A 20,519-nucleotide genomic window follows, 5' to 3' on the forward strand; every position below is an offset into this window, starting at 1 on the left:
CAAACCACGACGGCCACTCAGACTCGTGATAAGGGGTGGCAGAAACAGCACACATGTCAAAACAAATGTTAAGTAGTTGATATAAGTATCCACAGCAACCCCATTAATATTTAAGCTTTCCAGTGGCACATATCTACTCCTTCTTCGAATTGTAAATTGAGTTAGTTAATCCTTCATTTACCACTTGTTTGCATTTCCCTGTTTTAATATGCGAGTGTTCATTTTTCTCATCCCTCTGTACCCATTTCCAGCCAAATATGTACAGCATGCCTTTGAAATCGGCTGGGCCTTGGGCACTAGGCTTGGATTCACACCCTCCCGGCCTTAGTCACTTGAGTGAAATATTTGAGGATGGGTACTCAGGTTCCAGAAAGCTGAACCGTGCTGGCCAACTGGGAGCACGCGACCCAGCCTCCTCTCTGCCTCTGCGCTCTGTTCCTGTCCCCATCCCTGTCCCCATCCCCATCCCATGGGTGCTCCCCCATGCTCTCCATTCAGCTGCCAGTCCAACCACATGCGGTCATGGAGCGGCACACGCGTGTGGCTGCTGTTAGGATTGAGGCTACAAGCTGGGGGCATGGGCAACCAACTGTGAAACTGGCTGAACTCCTGCTCCTGATGTACTTTTGGTGACCCGCTAAGAAATATTGTTATAATTCTGTGCCCTCTAGTGGTGCTTAGAGTCATCTATTAATTTAAATAATAGTATGGAAAGCAGCCTGTGAGCACAAATAGTTTAAGCCAATATTGAAAAGTAGGCACGCATGCCAGGACAGCTAGAAGCATAGGCATGTAATACTGTTAGGGATGAATTATGTTTCATTTTTACCATGTGTGAACACGGTATTTTCCCATTTATTATCTTTTATTAGATAATGCCCAGAAAAAGTATGTATTATGAAGAGAGATTGATGGTAATTAATCTAATCCCTACTTGCTAATATGTCAGATAACCAGGGTGCAATGTGCTGGTCAAATGCTGAGTGGATTCAAACTCAGCTGCCTGCCCTGCACCAGGCAGAAGGGCTGTACTATGTATAAAAGCCTGTCGTCCCCTAAGTATTTAATGCAAAATAAGGGTCTGCACTTATACGACAACAATTTCCACTGATATTTTGGCTTCAGACTATATAATACCCACAGGAATGAGTCGAGTGAAATTCTAGCGTGTCCGCGTGGTCCAAGGTCGTCCTGGGTTCAGGTGTCAGTAAGAGGATCTACTTGACGAAATCTCCAAGGCAAGAACATCCCAAGGAATCTTGGCTTCTAGAGCCTGCAGGTACACTATATCCCACTCACAGGCGGGACAAGGAAAGTGGCATGCTAAAGTGCAGCTGGTGAGTAGCTATTGCAGTGCTTTATGGCAAATGCCAACAACACGTGCTTACCAAATCATAAATCACAGTTTTTAAGATCCTGTTGCATTATTCCAAATACATTAGGCATTATATAGCCTGACTTGGGGAAGAGTCAGCTGATATGTATGATCTTTTCTGCTCAGGTGCAAAATGTTTGGGATTTTCAAGGTTTTCTTTTCAATATGTTGCTCATGATATGTTGTTGTAAATCAGTGTTTCTGTGTTCCACTTTAATAAAAGACACAGGATGATTTAAACAGGAATGATATTCCCTTACTTATAATAAAATGTGTTTCTGCAACAGCATGTAAAGTTCTTATCTAAGATGTTAAATAATGTAATTTGGGCTTAGCCACACTAGAATTTAAAGCAGGCCTTCACAAGGACTAAATTTATGGATAAATAACAGGAATATGCAAACACACTGGTGTAATCATAACACAGTCTATGGCTGACTGCACAGATATTAACAGAAGAGCAAATTGTAAAAGGGCAAAAAGAGGGAAAACAAGAAGCCTTGTTGTTTGGGAAGGCATAGGCTAGGGTTCAGGATGTCTGGTTCCCTCTGTGCAGCCAGGCCAGACAGCAGCTAAGCCTGACCGTGTCACATCCAAAGCACCTGAGCACACAGGCAGATGTTTAACAACTCACTGAAGATCAGATGTGTACCTCGGAGAGCAGCTTTTAGTATTTAAATATTTTTGGAAAATCTCTTTGTGTGCCTCCATGTCATACCCATCACAGTGGTGGTGGCAATTCCTTCTCAGAGGTGTTAGCTAAAATACATGGGACAGTATTAGGCACCTGAAGGCTGCAGAGGGGGGGACACTGCAAATCTCAGGCACACAGTGTCTGTGCTGAGCAGCACGGCAGCCCGCCTGCGAGCTGGAGGGCCCTCGTAGCAATGCTTTGCAAAGGTCAGCTTACCGTGGTATCATGTTTTGAGTTCATTCGAGTTGCTTGTTAATAACCTTTTTTGGTGTTATATAATACTGCAAGGTATCGAGTGCTCTCTAGTTTTGCACCTCTTTGTAAGATTTTTAGCTTTCTGTCTAATTGTATGGAGGAGGGGCTCCATGTAGCTATTTTGATGCCAAGCATACAGGATTCAGGAATAAGTTTTCAAAGCAATTAGTTGTTCGGAACAATTCATTTGTTATACAGAATTGTTGTGTGGCCTGTAATACGTGGTGTGCATCTCCAGGAAACCTAGAATGAAGGATCATCACTGCATAATAAATCATTAGGAAAATGTAAGATGGGGTGAAGAGCATGGTTGGATGTGTATTGCAAGCTGTCTAGTGAGTGCATGCAGCATGCTAGAAGCTGTAGCAGGGCTTTGATATCAATGGTTCAAAATGTTGGAATATTATATATATATATATTCCAAAATGTTTGAATATTTTCCTGCAAGCTTCTTTCACATAAAAGGGAGAAGCTGGGCAGCCAGGGGCAGAAGACACTGCATACACTGAACAAGGCAGAAAGGAGTGCCCGACCTCCCCTGCACATCCTTCATGTTATCCCTTAACCTCAGCCTATAGGGAGCACCTTCAAGAGTAATTTAGTTTTGATGTCCCTTTTATGTGCTGACCTCACTGTTGGACTGCTATGGGGTTGCTTTCTCTGAGGAAGACCTGTCTCCATGAAGAGCTGTCCTGAGACCAGACTTTCATTTCAAGCAGACCATGGTCTTGCTTTTGTGCTAGGCAGCTGTTCCAGCAAATGTTCCAGAAAATGTTCATTTTGCTTCCTGACATCTTCCGTTTCCTTTTACTCATCAGATATTCATGCCTGATAAGAGAATTAATTGATTCTATTAATTCCTACTTAACAAATTATCTAAGCAGCATTTTCCATTAATAAGACATGACTCTCTGTAAAGTCATTGTCAGACCCCAACACTATCTCTTTTCTATTCTTCTCTCCTACTTTCTATTATTTTTTTTTTTACCTTACTATTTTATGGAGCTTTTATTCTCTCATTTGTAAGTGTCTTCCCTCTGTGATTCAACTGTCTGGACTCATGAACAAACTGTCTACTGCCAAAACATTAGGCCATGCATCTCCAATGGAGGCAACTCTGCCCCAGTTGCAAGGCCTGCTGTGTAGATCATTCCTACTCTCTGATCTAATGAAAACAAAGCATTTGCTTAATTAAAAGAAAAAAAAAAAAAGAAAAAAAAAAAAGAAAAGAAAAAAAGATGAGTCTATACTGAGACCTGCAGAGCACTTGAATCGTAATAAAGCTGGGAATAATATAATATAATATGAAATTGTTTGTTTGTTTGTTTGTTTTTCTTTTTTGGATACAAAAGGCTTAATTTCTCAAAATATTTAGATTTTCAAAATCATGTTCTCCAAAATACATAGGAGTTTTGGAGAAAACATGACAATCAAAAATGTTAATGTTTAATGCATTTTTTATAGGCAAATGTAGTATTTAAATAAAAAAAATAAAACCTTGGTATATTGTCTAAAAATTTTTTTTTTTTTTTTTTTTTTTTTAATCAAGGAGAAGAATGTAATTTGTCTAACCTGCAAGTCCATGGTTCCTTCCCACAGGCATGGTAACAACCCATAGCAGACCTGCATAAACCTGGTAAGTTGAGAATATTGAAAGAGATATGGAGGTAAAACAGAAAGAAATCCATGAAACAAAAGGAAAAAAGTCCAAAACTGAGAACCAAAAAGTCAAAAAAATTCAACATTGCAACAGTGCAGACTTTAGTAAGGGCTGCATATGAATGCAGCAAGAGGACATTCTCTTTTTAGTTTTTCAGTGTAGGAGATAAGTGGTTTGAATTTGTTTCTGGTATCGTTTTTGTTTGTTTGTTTGTTTGTTTGTTTTGGGGGGAGCTATGGAGGAAATATTCTGTAAAAGCTCATCTTGATCATTAGATTAAGAAAATTCCTTTAAGACTCAGCAATTCATAGTCCTTCTTTATGCATTAGATCATCTAGAATTGTACCTAAAGGATGTGGGTGTCTGAAATTCTGATGTGTCTCCATATGAGCTTTTCTTTTAGAGCATAGTGACCTTCGTTACTTGCCAGACATGAACTGCTAGCCATCTTGTCTTCCCCTTCTCCGCAGACCTCTTTAATTTGTACTGTAGCAGCTCTGGTTTTGAAAATTCCCATTCAGCTGTGGCTTAATCTTTGAAGCACTGAAATTTTTGTCATGAGTATTTCAGAATTGCCTGTCTGTGGTTTTCTTTTTTTCTTCTGAAAATACCCAGAAGCCCATCAGTTGAGCCAACTAGAATAAAATATACATTTATGCTGTTTTATTTCCACAGACTGCACCTTTCTCTGGGTACCTTGACCAAGAGATTGCAACAAAATATATGTAATGACACCTTTACTTTCTCTGAAGCTAAACTGGAAAGGGAGGTAGCATTGTACCTTCCTCTTTAAAGACAAAAACCCTCAACAGCAAGAGTACCTATCAAAGATGTGGGAAATCAGGATTAAGAGCTCTATCCCAAATGTGCATTTCTCAGATCAAGGGTGTCTTAATCACAATGTTTATCTTACTGTGTTAAGAAAATTATTCTGTAAGAAAATGTAGCTGTGAGAACCATTGTAGTCCTCACTGGGCACCCTCATACCTTTCCCCTGAAATGACTATTTTATGGGAAATATTTAGTTATCAAGGGCTTAGTTGTCAGAAAGATTATAAATAAAATTCTTCACAGAGAAATATTCTAATCTTTAGATATGGGAGATGTGCTCATCTTTACACTCTCTGGCCCAAATAAATTTACGAAAATCTATGCAGAGTAGGATGGAGAGAGTCAGCTGCTTCAGGTGCTCCTGCCTCAGGGTGCTTTTACTTTGGAAATGCTGAACATCTCTGGGCATGGCTCTGGAACAACAGAGCCCTGCTGAGGCCTGAGGGAGCACTCTGACCACTGGGCCTGGGGGCAGTGTCAGTAGTTTCACATGGGATAGATACACAGGACTGCGTCACCTCTTATTGAGGCATTTATACCTCTCACGCATTACTAAGATGGCCCAGTCCTAACAGAGCAGTCTGCTTTCTGGTGTTGAATAACACTTCAAATTTTAGGAGCTAAAGAGCTGTTTCCTGGAATTTAAATTCTCTTGTCACACCTAGGAGTAATTTAATAATCTCAGATCACCAGCTGTTCATCTTGCATAAAAATGCTCATGTGTCTTAGGCTTTATTCGCAGTGTAAATACAGGACTCAGAACTAAATGACTGTTATTCATTGTAACTGGAGGAACATTCTTTCTAAATTAGATGGTTAATCATGAACCTAATATATTCTGCAGGAACATTTTAAAGTAAAAAATAATTTACTGACAATTGTCATAAAAATTATAAAAATACTTGGCCTTTTTAATCTTCTGCCTGTTCAAATAATTTGACAGCATCAATGATCCTCAAAGAATTTGAATAAGGCGTGCCCTCTGAGTTACCAAAGTGACATAACAAGAACTTAGCTAAAGGCACCACGGAGCCCTCCTAAGCTAAAGGAACCGCAGAAAGCTGAAATAGGCATGAGCTCTGACAGTGCATTTCCGCTGGTATATCAGAGGACAAGCAGTCGTTTTAAGCCTTTTGTGGGAATTGTATGCTTGAGGGTCCGCCTTTCTGCTGCTGCATTCCTGTTGACTCCCATTTATTTCTATCACTAGGTAAACCGTAAAGGCAGAGGGGAAAAGGTCTAGGGTCAGTAGGGCCTTCAGAAGCTCCTGTTTTATTGGATGAGTAATGAGATTTGGTGGGAGCTGTAGCACATCAGAAAATAATTCTTTGGCTTCTACAGGCATGGTTAGGCACTTAACTTGCTCACCCATGTTCTTAAATCTCTTCCTACAGCATGCATTTCAAAAATATCCATCAGAACAATGGAGAAAAACAAGAAAGTAAGACTTAAGAGGAATATAGAAAATCCAGTGAGGCTGTGAGACAGCAACTATAACAAGACCAAATTTGCAACAATGGGTGAGCAGGAATAAGAAACATGGGGAATAAGATACTCGTAGAGAGCAGTGCTTTTTCCCAAGAAGTTAAAAGGATGGTGAAACAGCTCTATTCCTAAGAGAGGCTGAAGGTAGCTATTTCATTTCAAAAGAAGAAAAGAAAAGACGCTGTGATGTGTCTAAAGCTAACTTGTTTTATGTCTCCACATATATCATTGTCTGCAAGGAAACTTGTGAGCCAAAAGTGATTTTTAATATCCTTGTAGAGTTGGGGAGAGGATGATTAAATGCTACAGGCCAGAATTACCAGAGGAGATACAAGATGTACAAATATGGATAGAAAGCAAAAAACAGCTTTTTACCATGAGGGTGGTTGGACACTGGCATAGATGCCCAGAGAGGTTGTGAAATCTCCATCCTTGGAGTTTTTCAAAGCTTAACAGACCCCAAGCAACCTGACATAACTTTGATGAGAGCAGGGTGTTGGAAAGGTTGGAGTAGATGACCCCTAGAAGTTCCTTCCAACCTAAATTATTCCATGAGTCTAGATGACCTAGGGCAATGAATACTTTATGACCTACCCTGTGAAATAAAAACCCATTGATAAGTTTGACCTGGTCAATACTGTAAGGACACGTAAGCATCTGTCACTGCTGATATCCTGCCCCCACTGCAAAATCACAAACCTTATGTGCAGGGGGCAAAGGGTGGAAAGGATAGCAGTGGTTTGTGGCTAGGATACAGCAGCTCCTCCAATTGCTTCTCTAAAAAAGAGGGGACGGGAAAATTGAACTGAGAGACATTGCACCACAGTCCTGTGGGAGCATAACAGTGAGGAACTGCACTGGACTGGGTGCCTTCCTCATCTCCACCATGGGTCCCACCACTCTGCAGCCCACTGGCTTCCCCTTCTTTCCTCCAGCCCTCTCTGCATAGAACACATCTTCCATTTTCTCATCTTTTAATTTCCCCATGAGATGATTAAATCTTGGCTGCATTTTTGCAGCAAGACTTTTCCATGTGAAGAGATTATAGATTAGCTACAAACCATATTTTTCTCAACTAGAAAGTCAGTGTTTCAAAATGTATCTTATTAAAATGAGAGTAGTTACTTTAGCTGCCCTGTGTAATTATGCCTTTAAGAAACTGTTGAGTGCTTCTGGTTTGAAAATCATGTTTCTGTTAGCATTTCCCTACTTGGATGTTGAAATCTCAAAACCTTTTTGAAAATCTTGATCTGACTTTGCCTCTGGTTAATAGGACATTCACATTAAAACCATTTAAGTTGTTTAATTTAAGCAGGGGTCAAATTCTGCCTCTGTTTTATTGTTCTGTCTGAAGATTGCTATTCCAAAGGAAGGTTCATTGATTCCAGCTAATGAGAAGAAGAAAATACATCTCAAGTTCCTGATACCATAAATACTTGGAATGAAAATTAAACATTATTATTAGCAACTTTCAGCAGGGTTTAAAGTGTTGAAACTTAACCTTGTCATGTGGATCCCTATCACTTAACTTTAATGAGTAACCAGTAGCAGGAGAGTTTCCTATATCGTGTGTGCAGTAGCTGCTGAAGAGAGATATGGCATATTATCTAGACTGTTTTATAGCTGCTGCTACCTTATCGCTGCAATAAAGAGGGAAACTAGAAATTTTAGCCATTATCTTCTAAAAGGTGCACTGTAAAGCCATGGTTCCAAAATGATTTGTGTAGTGTAAAGATCATGTACTGGACCCAAAATTGTTACAGATTTTAAAAAGAAATGATGGCCTAGGCGATAATGATGGGTGATAAATAAAAGCAACAAACAACCTTCGTAACTCAACTGGAAATGGTTATCACCACTATTCCACCTTGCTTATGATAGATCTTGATGGCAGACCTATTTTATTTTATTTTTTTTCTCCAAATGTTTCACTGGAGCAGAAGTGAGAAATGGTTGAAAGCTTAGAGATGAGTGTTTTGGAACATTTTGCAGAACACGCTGTCTGAGGCCATAAACACAATTCAGTTGTAACTTAAAATATCTGATTGAAGTCGTTCTTTCCATTCACTGTCTCTTTCCATATTTAAATCCATACAGATAAGGATACCTCTCAGTTTCCAGAGTGAATCTGTACGCTTGAGTAGCATAACAGTGGAGGCAGCTTCCTGCTAAAACAAATGAGCCCTAGAAAGTAACAAACATTTTGTGTTTACTTCTGTTTAGCTGATGAAGACTTACTATTTTCTAAGGAGAGGAGCATTTGTAATGCTGATGATAACTCTAGAAGAGCAATGTTCCTGCAGATCCCAGGTAGCATTGATTGGGATCTTATTCCCCATTGCAAAGCTAAGAGGTGTTCTTTTGTTTGTCTGTTTGTTTTCTTAATATAGTGTTTGACAATGTCTTTCATATATTGCCTTTGGCTGAGGAGACTTATTAAGGGTATTTCGGTCTAACGCACCGTGTTGAGTGGGAACAATAATTTCCACAGTGTAACCTTACCTCCCCTTGCATAATTATTTGTTGTCCGCTCAATCAGCACATTCCCTTCCTACAACACACCTCCAAAATCAAATAGTATGTGCTGTTGATGGGGTGGGGGAAATAGGGCAAGATTCATCTTCAAGCACTGTCACAAAGTTGGTAGGCATCGTTATGCCTCTGTTGAGATATGGTTTTAGAAAAACAGTAATAAAATAAAAAATATGTGTTTAAAAAAAAAAAAAAAAAAAAGTGTTTAAAGAGCAGTAGGCTGAGCCGCTGCGGGGGAACGGAAAGAAAACTGGGCTGCCCAAAATTGGGTTTCATTTGGCACCAGCCTTAGCGCCAGCACCTGTCATGCCTCTACCGATCGCACGCATCGACGGGCGCACTCCGCATCCCGTTACAAGGACGCTGGTGCACCGACAAGCCTCCGGTCGCCCCCCGGATCCCCGGCGGCCCCATTCAGAGTGGCCGGGGGTCGGGGGCGACCGGGGGCCTTGGCCATCAGTAGCGCGATGCCTTCAGCAGGTGGCAGTGGAGGCCCGCGGCGGGGCGGGGTGCGCGGAGCCCCCCAGGAGCAGGCAGCGGTCCTCGTCCCCCAATTTTCCTCCCAGAGGGTGGCTCTCTTAATAAAGCCGTGGGTTTGAAGAAGTTCCGCAAAGGCATTTCGAAGAGGAGAGATCAACAAAAAGAAAGGACCCCCCCCCCCTTTTCAAACCTTACTCCCTCCCCAAAACTGAGTCAGAAGCACTGCTCCATGCAGCCCCTTCACCACTGAAGGAAGTTGGAACGATTAAATTTCGGACAGCACAGTCCCTCTTTATCTGAATTTCCAAAATATGAACGTGTTTCAGAATCATGTGAGCAGGCTGAGTTTATACACGCAGCCACGGTACGTGGTGTCTGCATTGTCTCTTCTTTTTGAGCCGTTTAATGTGTCTGGAATATCATTTTGTATCGCATCTTGAATATTTTAACATAGCCTTAAGTTAAATATATCTTTTTTTTTTTTTTTTTTTTTTTTCCAAGTCAAAAATAGTGATTACTTCCACAAGTAATCACTATCGCAAGTGATTACATATTAAGAGGATTAGGGTTTGCAGGAACGATTGTTGAATAGAGTTTGTTTAATTAGTACCCATCTAAATAAGGGGAGTTAAGATGCTGATCCAGACTCTGTTCCCCTTTGTGTCTGTGCTAACTTCAGTGGAATGACATCAGTAATGAACACTGCTCATTATTTTCGGTTATTTTAGGTTTTTGTATAGAACATGTGGTTCTGTAGTTAAAAAGAGAGTAAGTCAAGAGTAATGGCTTTTATTTTTTGTATTTTCTAACTATTTTCTAGTCCTTGTTTATGAATTATGAAAAAATCATTTTATATATATATATTTTTGGTTCATCTGCATATATTCTCTGACAGTTTTTCTGTTTATTTTCAGGAAGCTGAGTATCCTCTATTTAAAAATGCAGCAGTTTGGTGAAGTCCTATGTTGGCTAGCGAATCATTTTAAGCAGGACTCAAATTTTTGAAAAGAAATGATAAATCTTATGCTCTGGGGCTTCAGGCAACTAGAGAATAATATATTTTCTACTGAGGGAGGAGGGAAGAAGAGTATGCTCGTCTTCAGTGACAAGAAGCCTATCTCTTGAGCCTGGAGAGGCATATTGATTGACAGTTCCTCCTCACCTGCCCACTGATGGTGATTCATATCAAGAAAGAAGAGGAATTAAGTTGGAAAAAAAAAAAAGAAATAAAAGCACGCTGAGTAGTTCAGCGAGTTCCTCGGCGGTGCAGCAGAGGAGATGTGCTGGTGTGCTGGTTTCCATGGCTGCACGACTCTGTTTACCTCCCCTAATATCCAATAACACCTAACTTTTCTATATGGTCTTTCTTAATTGCTTCCCATTGGAGAACATTTCTAGGGTTTTGTGTTTTTGAAGCCACATTCTGTCACAGGCTTCAGGTCTTCTCAATCTGATTGCTGCAATGCTTTTTTTGTTTGCTTGCTTATTTTTTCTTTTTTTTTTCTCTCTCTTTTTTTTTTTTTTTTTCATTAAATCACACAATCATATGAAAGAGGCTGATAAAAAGGCAGCAGAGTAGTAGAAGCCTAACTGGGGTTAGGCTATGGAAAAACACAGGATCCTACACACTTCCCATGCTACCCTTATCAGCTGTCAAGCTATTGCACTAGATCAGATGTTGCAGTTACTTAGAGTGAAATGTGCAGTTCTCTAAACACATGTAACTGTAGGTAGACAAGCTGTTTTGAAATATGAATTTAATATTTACACGTAGTCCTCTTTCTCCTGCCAAAATTATGTAAAGGAGAATAGCCTCCTCTATTTATTGTTATGTTAAATCTAACTTCAACCTAACCACACTTATACCAGTAGTGTACAGGAGCACTCCTACACTGTGACTTTCAGTTGTGTGTGTAACTGTGGGTGACTATGGTGCTTACTGCAGCCATCACATCTGCTTTGGAAGCAACAGTACAAAAACCTAGCAGTTCCACAGATTGGTAACACTTTGTTTCCCTGAGGATTATGGCTTTAGGGACTTCTGATGCAGTTATTTCAGCGGTTTGTTACAGGGCTCTGAAAAAAATAAAATGCTTAGTAACACATTTAGTTTTTGATTTATTTTTTTTTTTGACATAAATATTCCTGTATTACTCCCGTGATTGCTACAAGTAGTGGTTTGACCACACCCTAACACCTTATTTTTTTTTCTTCTTACTTTCCATCCTGACAAGTTTTACATTTTTAAGTGATCTTTTGTTAGTGAATAGCAAATATTTTTTTTAAGTTAAATAGAGAAATTCATGCCAATTATTGTTCCCTTTAAAAATGTTGTTTTTCTTGTGTTTGCAAAAACTAGCTTTGTTAATGTAGTCTTGAGTTCCATGATCAGTGCATTTGACTAGTAATTTCTAAGGTCAGCATAAGCATTATTTACATGCATGCTTATCAGTACCAAATCCCATCTGTAACCCTGTCACAAGCCTTTTGCAAGCACCACCATCTTACGTTGAGCATTTCAGACCTCTAATCTCTGAGAAGTAATACCTGCTTAGAGATGTAGACTCTTTTTTCACTCCCTGCTGCAAAATGAAAATTTCAATATTGTATGTCAATATCATATACATAAATGGTGCAATATAATTAGAATATTTAATTTGATTCCTTTCTCACCAGGCATTACAAACCATCAATACTATTTGCAATGTGTTATACAGGAGGAAGCAGATTAATTCCAGGTAAGAAGAGGAGAAGCAGACAATAACTAGAGGATGAGGTACTAAATTGTTTTACCAGTACTAAATTGTCCTAAAAGGTTGCACTCCCTACTCTTTGCTTTGCTTATTTGTTTGGAGGGCAGAAACTCTTTCTAAGGAGACAGAAAGAAAAAGATCAAACCTCGAGGAAATACTTGGCAGGGAGCTTAACTATAAGTGTCCTACCAAGTCCCTGATTTTCACTACCTGTGTTACTCAGAAGAGTTCAGCATCTATCATGTTGCCACTTAGTACGTTCAGGTTTCTGCCTTTTTTGTTCCAGAAAACTTCAGGTGAGTGAAGAAGCAATTTGCTACTTACTTCAGACATTATTTTCCTTTTTAGAGGCATGGAGAAAGGAACTTGACTCGGCAGTTTTACTATGATAAGAGAGCATTAGGTTTATGGCAGGATTAATATAGATATCTGGCTGAGAAAAAACTTTCCTTTGCAACATTTTTAATAACAACTTAAGATGTAGGTTTTACAAAATTTTTATAAACAAGGGAAAATTTTATATTGAAATTAAATAATTTTTCTACAGGGACTCTAAACCTACTGTAGTTTTTATAGGAATATCATAAATAACTAACATGCAGAGGAATGGAGTGTTTGTGATTTTTGTTTCTTTTTTTTTTTTTTAAATGAAAATTCCTAATTTTAACATCTCTAATTAATTATTAATTGGGGCTTATGTAGGCAGTGTCATGCATTATAGGAAATATCCCAAAGTGCATACCTGCCCTTTTATAAGTAAGCTGGGGGACAGAATTAAAAAACAAAACAAGCAAACAAAAACAAAAAACAAACAACTCAGATCTTGGCCAGAGTTGTCCTAGGATCTCAACTTTCATGTTATAATGCTGTTATGGAGAAAGGTAAGAGGAAAAATAAATTCTTGGATTAGAGAAAGGGAAAGACTCAAGAGAAAGCACTGGAAAGAGGGTTGTTTTCTTGTTTAGCTGCTGCTGCTTTGTCTTGAATATGTAATATACAGAAGATACTACAGCAGAGCCCAGAGCATTTGTAATCCCCCCCCCCCTTTTTTTTTTTTTTTTTAATCCATATCCAAATTTCCCCACGCTTTCCCTTTTTTTTGTTTTGGTTATTTGTTTGTCAGGAGCTTGTTGTTCACTTATCAGTAAAGCCATGATCCTGAGTAAATTTGGGGAAATCACATGGCATGTCATGCTTCAGTTTCCTAACTATAAAATTAGAGTAATAACTTCTTACTTCATGATGGCATTACAGTGATATTTCCCATCATTTTTTGAAGGCTAGTGCTATCCTGCTTAATAGCTTTAAAGTTCAAAATGTCCACTCTTCCTTTATACTCTGGTTTCTCTTCAGATAATATAAATCTTTTTGTATTCAAAAAACAACACAGTTTATCTACTTCTTCAGTCAGTTACCACAGATGCTGAGGGTTGTGCTCGCAGCCAGGATAGCTCTGACATGAGAGGATGTTGCTTAGTCAGTGAGATATTTTGTACATTTGTGACTGTGTAAAATACATCTATTTTAATGCATGACCAAGAGTTAAAAAAAAAAAATAAAAAAATATATATATATTAGCACAGGGTAAATCAATTAAATGTTCTTATTCTTATAACAAGTATGCATTTCTAATGGAACATTTTGTAGCCTGCTGTTATATTGCCTTATGGCACTAACAAACATCTATTATACACAACCAATCAAAATCTGACTCAGTAACCTTGCAGATAATTTTAAAATACCTTAAAAAATTTAATCATGAAGTACTTGAACAACACTTTAAAACAACAAAAACAATAACAACAAATAGACAAAACCAAAAACTGAATTTCAATGTACAAGTGGAAATAGCAAGATGACAATGTATGGATTAAACCGATATTGAAAGCAAGTTATGCTGCTGTTTTATTGCGAAAGGCAGTACTACGGTCTGAAATACAACAACCTAAGCACACGCTCACTTGGGTGATAGTCCTCTCTCCTTCAGTTGCCAGTGACATTGCCTTCGCCTCTGACAAAGTAATTTATCACCCTATAGGCTAGTTTAATATAATGTTAGAAGACTGCAAGCAGCTTGTTGATATGTGAACAAATCAAGGTTCCATGCTGCAAGCAAGTGTCGATGCAGTGCATCTGCAGAAGACCTGGCAAAACATGGTTGCGCTGTATACAGAAGGAGAAAGCAGTATCAGCACTGGGACGGATCCTGTGTCTCTGCTCCATCCATCCCCTTCCAGTTGCACACCTGGTAAGGAGGCTCAGGCCATGTGGCTGGAGCAGTAAGAGGCAGGATGATCCTGCAGTCACACCGTTTTGTGGATAAAATCCTCCCAAAGTTTATGCAGGGTGCCAGGGAGAGTCATAGGAGGTGCCTCTGGCTTAGGATCAGACTTGGGTTTTGGTGAGCAGCTAGTCTTGTTAGCTGACTGTAACACTCAGAAGCTTCCTTCAGATTTGGTTGCCTGAAATTATATATTAAATCCAAATTCCTCTTGATAACAAGGCAATGTTATCTTTCAACATGTCAGAAGAAACCAATGGATATCCTATTCAACCAGCTGAGAATATGTACCTGAGAAATCATTTCTGCCAATAGCTCATTGGAAGACTACTAGGATATGAGGTTATTATTATTATGGAGCTACTGTGGAGCCATTGTTTTTGTTTCAAATATCAAACTGTAGTTCCTGTATAGTGCAATACAAAGTACATAGTACATTTATCCTAAAATATTTTGTTTCATGTTTATTTTTCCGGTATCGGTATTCTTTACGAAGTCAGTAGTTACATTTATGAGAGAGAATTTAGAGATTTCTGAGAACAAACCTGTCAGTCCAATGGGATATGTCTCCAGCTTTTCATCTCTGGAGATCTAGCTCTAAATGTTGCTGTAATCACCTGTGCTGAAGATCATTCCTGTTGTTCTGCTAAAACTGTATAGTATTAAAAATCAAAGCCAAACATGGAATGAGCTGTATATAGACATGTTTTGTAGCCTCTCCCCACTCCCAGTAAGACTCGATATAAGAAAAGATTACAAAAAATCAGAATTCAATTACACTTATAGTGTCATGTGGGAAATCTATCTAATACCTGAGTGTTATTATTGCCCTGCTATAACAGGACTCCTATAAACAGCAAGTCATATAAAAGTTTTTAATTTGTTCTCCTGATAGTCTTCACTACAGTACTATAAACTTCTTCTAAAGTGGAATTTAATGGCAAGACACAAACATTATGAATTTTACTCACCAAAAAGAGAAAAAAAAAAAAAAAAAGAAAAAAAAAGACATTTCACTTACTCTGTAATTTTTTATTATATTTTATAAAGGCAGCTTAATTATTGATGCAAGAGCTTATGTGCATGTATTATTATATTATAAATACTGTCAGAAGTGTGTTTACTTAGCTAGGTTACTGGGAAAAATAGTGAAAGAAATTTGCCATATACTTCATAATGAACAGAAACCGAGGAAAACATTGAAATTATCTCAATGTGTTTATATTTTTTTGTTTATATAACACATTTAAAATCACTCTGTTTTTCCCACTCGTAAGCTGATACTCAGCCTGATCCTATGCTATTCTGGGGAATGAACGAAGAAGATTCAAGTTTCAGAACAGCACCATGCTGGCCTGGATTTATCCTACCTCCCACAGTTTAGGGATTTTCAATGAGACTAGAATATCTCCCTGTTCCCTGAAAACAGAGGGGCACAGAGGCTTGGATGACCACGGTTCACTTTTGGAAACCCTTCAGTGGGTGCTGATATTTCAACACATCAGCATCTTCTACAGCACCTTCGATTTTCCATGGCCAGGAGCTTCATTTAGGCAGGCAGAATCACCTCACCTCTACAAGGTCATGCTGGTTGTCTTACCATGGCATGTTGTCCCCTCTCCTGGTATGCTCACTGTAAATGTAAGGAACTGCTGCTGCAAGAAGAACAGCATGGGCTGTCAACATTTTAACAGCTGGGAATCGTGCAAGTCTGCTTCATGTTTTTATCTGCTGCACATAGAACTATGCACTGCTGAGGAAGACTGGTGCCTGAGAAAGCCATTCTGACACCTCTGAAAAAATGTAATCTTGCCATCCTAAAGCTTAAGACATTTGTTTATTTTGCCTCTGTTTTTGAAAGGACCATCTTAAATTTCACCTGTTCCTGCTTCTGTTTCTTTGCTGTCTCAAGGACAGCTTGGGGGAGAAACATGGGCTCTCTGAGATAGCTAAAACTCATTGTGCACAAGCCATGGTTTGTAGGAAATCTTGAAAGGGAAAAAGGAAGACTTGAATATTTCTCAGGTTTCAAAGGGTTCATTTACCTTTCCTCCTAAAGACTCTACCATACAAAGGTAGGCACTGGTTGTTTGAAGAGAATACTCAGAGGATGTGGTTCCTTTTTCTTATCTCTGCTTTTCAAAAACTTGCAAAACAGCAATAAGTGCTTGTCTCTGAATTTCCAATTAACACCCCAGAAGTGCTTGGATAACTGCTTCTCTTAGAGATTTCGTGTTTGTTCACACTTTCAGGGTATACATGAATATACAAGGATATTATAGGTCATTTTACTTGTAACTCCAGTAAAATGTCTGTTCCATAATCGACATAAAAACTAGAATTATGTGGAGAATGAAAATGTTTCTAGAACTTTGAGCTTTCTAGAATAATTTTTATTCCAGTTCAAGAAAACTTCAATATTAAAAATATTCTGCAGCATAAAAAAAAAAAAAAAGTGCCTAATTTCAGAGGGATCAATTCTTTCCAATACTTTTTTTTTACACATGTCACATATGCCTATGTGAAACACAAAAATCAAAGTAAAAAGTCATTTCAAGAAGGAAAGTGTAAGACTTTCATTTAAAGATGTCAAAATGAACTATTTTGACATTGACAGAGCTTTTCTTCTAATTTTTTTTCCTCACGTAAGTTAAATTTCAGTGAAAAGGCAAGACTTCACAAAGCGTTTAGAGCTACACTATTTTAATGAAAACACGTTCTACTATTGGTTTGATAATCATCTGTAATCAAAATAATAGACGTGGTTTTTATATATATATATATATATATAAAAGAGACTGTTAGGTAATAATAAGATACGGTAGCACCCAGTTAACTGGTGTAGAGTGTATAATGGTGTCTACTTCAGAATTTAGCTCTCAAATATTCATTTATATTATCTGTCAGTCACTGATTTTCCACATACAAAAGGTAAATCCTCTTAACATTCTTCAGTTCTGGTAGGTAGCAAACAAATGTGAGTCTGATTTTTTAAAAGTAGTTTTTAATAAGTCAAATCTTCCACTGCTGAGATTAGATACTTCCTTATACTTCTGTAGTTTCAGTTGATTTTACTGGAATTTTGCAGTCTATTTACAGTAACACATGTAGGTTTGATGGAACACGAAGAGTTGCCTGCATATTTGGATTTTAGTCATTGAAGGACTTCAGTACATTTGCTCTTGCAGGCAATTATCCTTCATGAAAACTGTTTTTCAGTTGGAGTTAAAAGCAACTCCCTGGTAATAGCCACCTTCACAAACTGTGATTTAGAAACACAGCTAATTGGCAAATTTAGCCTCATGCTATATCAAGTAATCTGATGTATCTTATTAGGTCCGGCATCATACCTGATGTTCAAATTGGATATGGAGATAAGAAGAACATGAAGATCAACTATAGCAGCCACTTATCAAACAACAACAAAAAAAAGTCAGCTTTCCTATGCCATGAAATATCTCATTAAATACATGATGCTTCTGATGTAATTGATGTTAAAAAGCACGAGACTACTATAATTACACAGATCTTGCTGCATCAAAACATATCTTAACAATTAGTCTTATTATTTATGCTTTTTCCATACATTAATTTTCTCATCAATGATGTATATACATATATACATACTAGTGCTGAAAAGACAAATTCAGTAAAAATTCTTCAAAAAGAAGGAGAGGTTGATAGTAGTATCATTTCTTCAGACAATAAATAGTAGTAGCTCTTCAAAGTGAAGCTTAGTTCATCCCCTGCAGTTAAACAAACAAAAAAGGAGTTCAACCCTAAAGTAGGTATTTTCTGCTAAAAATAATGGAACTAATCTTCTACTGGAAAGCTAACAGATGAGACATTTAAACCTAACTTTGCCAATTCTAGTGGCGTTTTTCTTCTTTTAACGGGCACTAAGTAAACAGGTTTTAAAGAGCACAGAATAAACATCAGCAAAGTTTTCTCTGTGTCACAAGTGATCTTTCATGAGTATTAAATCAGAGGAAATGTTCACTCTCACCTAGGTATGAGATAAAAACAATACCAAATTACAAGTAAAAGAGTGCTCCATAAAAATGTTCTGAGATCATCGCCAAGATATGCCAATATATAAAAATTCTGTCTAGTTTCTTATGTAAAAATCTATGACATGGTCTAACCAGTTAAGATGGGGGCAACACTATAATGTGTTTCTGAGGCTTCCCTGTTAATCTTCCTGCATATGAAATATTCATTTCCAATATTTTCTCATATTTCCACTGATCTTTTTTTTCTGCGTCAGTGATGGTAAACTTTCTTGGGTCTGGTGCCAAGTTTATTTTAAAAAAGCAGTGTAACTTTCTGTTAGTGATTCCAATCCAAATCCCTGCTGATGTCAAATTTGGCACCAGTTCTCCACAGTTTTTCTGCACTAAACAACTACTGAACTCTGAAAATATTTGGATATTAGCAAAAGATGTGTTTATCCACTGCTGTGCCACTTCTACTTCCTCAATATCCATTTCTTTCCCCTAACAAAATAACCAACATGCTGGCAACTGCCCCCATGTCCCTGTGCAGAAAATCACCACTGAAGAGCACAGCTCCCTGCATGTACCATTTTTGATCTGGTGGAAACTGTAGATACCTCTTCCAAGCATGGAAGGAAGGAAAGGCTATTACAGAAGTCCATTCTCCTCCTCTTTCCTTTTTCTCCCTTTCTTCTGTTGCTGTCTCTAAAGAAGGCATCTCACTGTTGAGTACCAGGGCCCTGTGACCCATGAGTGGCTGAATACACGGCTCTCCAGGACAGGGCAAATACAATTGTCTGGACTTGTTCAACTTAGGTCCTGACTGCTGGCCATGCTAGAGGTAGGGGAGGGCATGGCTTGTGTTTGCAGCTGGCACTGCATCAGGATGCCTCAGTTATGCTTTCCCTTTATTTCTGCAGGATCAAAGAGGGAAAGCAAAAATGTGTTGTGTCATCTCAGAGAGCCTCGGTGTCATCTCAGGCTGGGAGTGGTGTCCTTTGCCTGTTGCCAATGTGCTGAAAACTGGCCCTAGGGATAAAGATTGCAGGAGAGGTAATTATTGGCAGCATGTCATCAGCAGAATAGCTTTAGTGAAATAGCTCTGAGGTCACAGGCATTTCCCTAAACAACTCTGAGCATGGGCTGGCTGCCCCTGCTCTTTCCAGAGCTGGCACTGGTTGGAGGGGTCCTAAGAAGCAACATGAGCCTTCCTGGTCTTTTTGCAGAGAACTGCAGCAATTTAATGATGAAGTGCTGGATTCACAACTGGAAAAAGGTGAGGAGCATGCAAGAGTGAATGGGCAGGTCTGTGCATGGCACCACCCTGCAGACATAATGCAGCCTCCACATAGCAATGAACTGGTAAGGCTGCATCTCTCCAGCTTCTGCTTACATTTGTGTGCCTTTTACTGCACACACAAGGGAATCAGACACCTGCCTTGTAGTGCAGCTGCCTTGCCTAGGGACAGCGTCTATCTACAAAACACATTAGAAGAATGTCAATTTGGGATGTATCACTCACTTTTTAAAATCATTGAACAACTGTCAGCAGTGATTCAGAGGCTGTTTTTGACAGTTTTCTGGAATTACGTAATACCTTCCATATTGCATATATTTAGTAGATTTATACCATGTATTATAATTTAAATGTATGTACGTATTATATGTACACACACAAATTATCACTCTTTTTAAAAATATGCATTGCCTTTTTATTTGAAAAGGATGGATAGTATAAAGGTAAGACCTTTAAAAGTCTAGGCAAGCCATATCACTAGGGAAAGCCACGAGGTCAGCAACCTCTGTTCTCTGGCAGTCAACTTTGAGGGACTGCCAGAAGAATCTCATGATGTTGAGTAACACGTGGTACCAACATGTGACATTTTTTGCTGCAGTGGTTGTTCTGATTTATTTTTTTTTCTTCATTGCAAATTCTTTGTTCAATAGTGAGGCTTACTAACAGACAGCCCCCGTGGACAGCCCACTTCCACATCGACCCTGTAAACTGGTTAGCAAATGGAGGCCCATTCCCAAGCAGGAGCAGCCAGGCTGAAGATGACTTTTTCCTCCAGTCTTTTTGTACTTCTCTTGAATTAGATCCAGCTGCCAGGCTAGATCAGAATCAGGATGCAACCCAACGAGAAGAGCAAGCAGAAGAGGCCCCCTCACATCTGCATC

The sequence above is a fragment of the Aythya marila genome (assembly GCF_965140915.1).
Source record: "Aythya marila genome assembly, chromosome: 3".
NCBI lineage: Eukaryota > Metazoa > Chordata > Aves > Anseriformes > Anatidae > Aythya > Aythya marila.